Source organism: Dipodomys merriami, unplaced genomic scaffold (genome assembly GCF_024711535.1).
Source record: "Dipodomys merriami isolate MVZ:Mamm:240054 unplaced genomic scaffold, mDipMer1.0.p SCAF_325, whole genome shotgun sequence".
NCBI classification, from domain to species: domain Eukaryota; kingdom Metazoa; phylum Chordata; class Mammalia; order Rodentia; family Heteromyidae; genus Dipodomys; species Dipodomys merriami.
In genome coordinates, this window is record NW_027204771.1 from 806,827 (window position 1) to 810,956 (window position 4,130).

At 36.8% G+C, this 4,130-nt stretch overlaps 1 pseudogene; it reads left to right on the top strand.

The window, feature by feature from the left end:
• Window positions 1–671: 671 nt before the first annotated feature.
• On the top strand, window positions 672–2,130 carry LOC138841665 (zinc finger protein 271-like; annotated as a pseudogene).
• Window positions 2,131–4,130: the final 2,000 nt, after the last annotated feature.

Sequence of the window (4,130 nt, forward strand, 5' to 3'; positions counted from 1 at the left end):
TTTCTTAATCAATACATTGTGGTGAAAGAAATTTATTTCTCATAAATCAATTCCTACATTAATATTTCAAAATTTGTAACAGTTAAGATGGGGAAAATGTCTTTACCTTTATTTTAAGGAGTATTTGGATCTTATTTATGTTTTTTTTCTTCTTTATATGACTCATTTTAGATATTCAAAAAATGGAGCATGTGATTAAGACTTACCAGGAAGGTCCAGATGAATGTCTGTGTGACGTAGCTGTCACAAATATTAACACAATAGAGCAAAGAGTGAGATTAGTGACAACTTCTAACTTGACCTCAAAACAGAAGCCAGATCTGAATAGGAATGATGAGAACTCCTTAAGGATGACGACGGACGAGTTCATTCAGTGTCAGAACATGCTCCACTACAGTGAGCCTGGTAAGATGCCGGCTGCATATATGCCTGGTGTTTGTCCTGTAGTTAAACAATCGCTTAGATATTCAGAGGCTTTTAGTCAAAATTATGATCGTCCATATTTTGAATATGGAGGAGAGAAGGTATTCAATTCAGAGATGATATTCTTTCCACATAATTGGGTTTGCATCAGAGATCCCGCCTCTAACCATAACGAATATAGAGAAGAATATGATAAGTCTGCTCTTCTTGCCCAAGAACTTTGTCAGGGAGGGAGATTTCCAGGCACTATGCATCAGAAAAGAGACACAGGAGAGAATCCTTATACAAGTAGTGAATGTGAGAAATCATTCAGTAAGGATTTACACCTTACAAAACCTGAGAGGAAATATCCAGAGAATCCTGATGAGTATAAGCAATGTGCAAAATCTATCTCTAAGAATTCAGAACTAAGTTCTGATCAACCTAAAACAACACCAGAAGAGAAACCCTATGAATACGAAGAATGTAGGAAATTTTCCACCCAAAAGTCAGGTCTCAGAAGGCATCACAGAACTGACAAAGAACAGAAGTTTGAGGAGTGCAACAAATGTGGAAAATCATTTAGAATGAAGTCATACATCACTTTGCATCAGAGAATACACACAGGAGAGAAATCTTATGAATGTCACAAATGTGGAAAGTATTTCAGACAGAAGTCAGACCTTACTGTTCCTCAGAGAACTCATACAGGAGAGAAACCTTATGAAAGTAATGTGTGTGAAAAGTCTTTCACCCGTAAGTCAGACCTTACTGTTCATCAGAGAACACACACGGGAGAGAAACCTTATGAATGTAACAAATGTGGAAAGTATTTCAGACAGAAGTTTCACCTTATTGTCCATCAGAGAACACACACAGGAGAGAAACCTTGTGAATGTAATGTGTGTGAAAAGTCTTTCACCCGTAAGTCAGACCTTACTGTTCATCAGAGAACTCATACAGGAGAGAAACCTTATGAATGTAATGTGTGTGAAAAGTCTTTCACCCGTAAGTCACACCTTACTGTTCATCAGAGAACACACACAGGAGAGAAACCTTATGAATGTAACAAATGTGGAAAGTATTTCAGACAGAAGTCTCACCTTATTGTCCATCAGAGAACACACACAGGAGAGAAACATTATGAATGTAATGTGTGTGAAAAGTCTTTCACCCGTAAGTCACACATTACTGTCCATCAGAGAACACACACAGGAGAGAAACCTTATGAATGTAACAAATGTGGAAAGTATTTCAGATTTAAATCAGACCTTACTGTCCATCAGAGAAAACATACAGGGGAGAAACCTTATGAATGTAATGTGTGTGAAAAATCTTTCACCCATAGGTCATACCTTACTGTTCATCAGAGAACACACACAGGAGAGAAACCTTATGAATGTAACAAATGTGGAAAATCCTTCATCTGGAGTTCATCCTTCAGGAAGCATAAGAGAATCCACACACATGAGAAATCTTAGGAATGTGATAACTATGGAAACTCTCACCTGGATGAAAAATAAGTTTTCATGATAGAACCAAAACCTGATAGAAGCCTTGTGAATGTAGCAAATGTGGAGCCTTTTAGCCAGAAGGCATGCCTCATGGTTCCAAATTGAATGCACACAGGAGAAAAATCTTATGAATGAAAAAAAATGTGGAAAGTTTTTGAGAAGTCATAGTTAAATTTTCATCAGAAAACACACAGGAGAAAAACATTATGAATGAAACAAGTATCAAAAAAGTCCTTCACTTAGTAATCATGCATGGATGAGTGTTTATAGAGCACAGACAAGAAAGACAAGGTATGAATAATACCAATGTAGAAAATACCACTTCGACAGCATAGCACAGTGTTCAGCAGAGAACTGAATCACATAGGAGAAAGGAAAATTAACAGGTCTAACAAATATGCAATTTTTAATAGAAGTCAGTCCTCAGTACATCCAAGAACATAATAAGGAGAGAAAATGTGAGTATAATAAATGTAGACAAATATTTAGCCAGAAGTTTCACAGGTTTCTCTACATATTTCAGAGACCTAGAGACAAGACAGAATGTCGAGTGAACATTAGAGGACATCTTTCAAGCAGAAATGAACCTTCAGCCAGCATTAGAGCACTCACACAAAAAATGAAACCCAACATAGGGAAACCTTTGGCAGAAACCTCTGTAAATTATAGAGAAATCCTCCATAGCAAAATTAAGCTAGGTGTAAGGGAAAACGACTCACTGAACCAACATTTCTCATCCTCTCATTGTGTAGAGTAGGGATGATTCCCCTTCATGTTATTCAGGGGTTGGATTTCCAGGCTTGACAAAGAATTAAGATAGTGAAATTGTTGACTTGTGTCTTTTATACTGAGGAATGGATGGTCAAGAAATTTAATAAACACTTTTCAGAAATAGGAGCTCTGGACCTTTGAGATTGAACTCAAATCATCCATAGTGGTTTGGTAGTGATAGACGGGGAAGGACTATCATGATTTATTCCAAGGATATGAGAGCATCAATTTCTCCACTGCTCCCCAAAAGTCTTCCACTATATGTGTGGTCTATGTATGCATTATAACACTATTACTATTCCTATTCATTTTTTTAATGGAAGGTCTGGTAGAAGATAATACTCCTTGTTTATTACAAAATGTGCACAAGAATAAAATCTGTCTCATCATCTTTCATCCCCAAGTTCATGAAACATTCAGAAAACCTGAAAGAATACATTTTCTTTGTGTGTGGGTACTAGTCTTGTAGATTGAACTCAAAGCCTAGCCACTTTCCTTAACTACTTTTTCTCAAGGCTAAATTCTAGCACTAGAATCACAGTTCCATTTCTAGTTTCTTTGGTGGAAAAATGAAGACATGATTCTTAAGCATTTGGGTTTGGATGAATAATGCCAAAATGATTTTACTACATGCTGTTTTCTATTTAGTACTGATGAGTCTGTTGTAAATTTTTTACTTGTACACCATGCTATTGTTCTTCTGAGTAATAAAACACTAGTGTGGATATTGTGGAGAGTCTGTGTTTTCTCACTGTTATGGAGGGTGAAAGTGAATTTCTCAAGAGGAGAATATTGCTTTTTCGAGTTACAAATTTCTAGTTCTACAACAAATTATAAGTTATGGTTTTGCTAAATTTAATTCTGTAGCAATTTAAAAAAACTAGACCCATGGAAAAAATGATGGACAAAAGCTAGCTAGAATACTTACAGATATCCATGCGATTATAGAGATAAGCAGAAAGAGGTAGGACTGTGCTAGATATTTGGCAGGGTAAAATACAGGTGAAGATGATTCTTGTGGGCTGCCTTGTGTCACATGACAGGGGTGCCTGGGTGGAAGGAATTGGTCCAGGTGCTCTGAGGGAAGCCCAGTGAAGAGGGGGAGGGCATGAAGGTGGCTTTCACAATAAATTTCCTTGGATGTTTTTTGGGGTCCTATAAACTTCCCCCCCCCTTACCTGACCAGGATTGGGGTCATTACATCATGCTATATATCTGTTCATGTCTTGACTGCTGTTTACTAAAAAGTTTCTTCTTGTTGGCAGGTTTTTGTTTTGCACTGACTATGTGGTTCTACCATGATTAGGCAAAGTATTACTGCTAAAATTCCAAAAACTTTAAATGGTCAATTTTAGCATTTAAGTGTGCTCTATAATCTGTGCACAATCATCTCTGTCTATATGTAAAATATGTAAATAGTAATGGTTCCAAAGTTACCAAGTA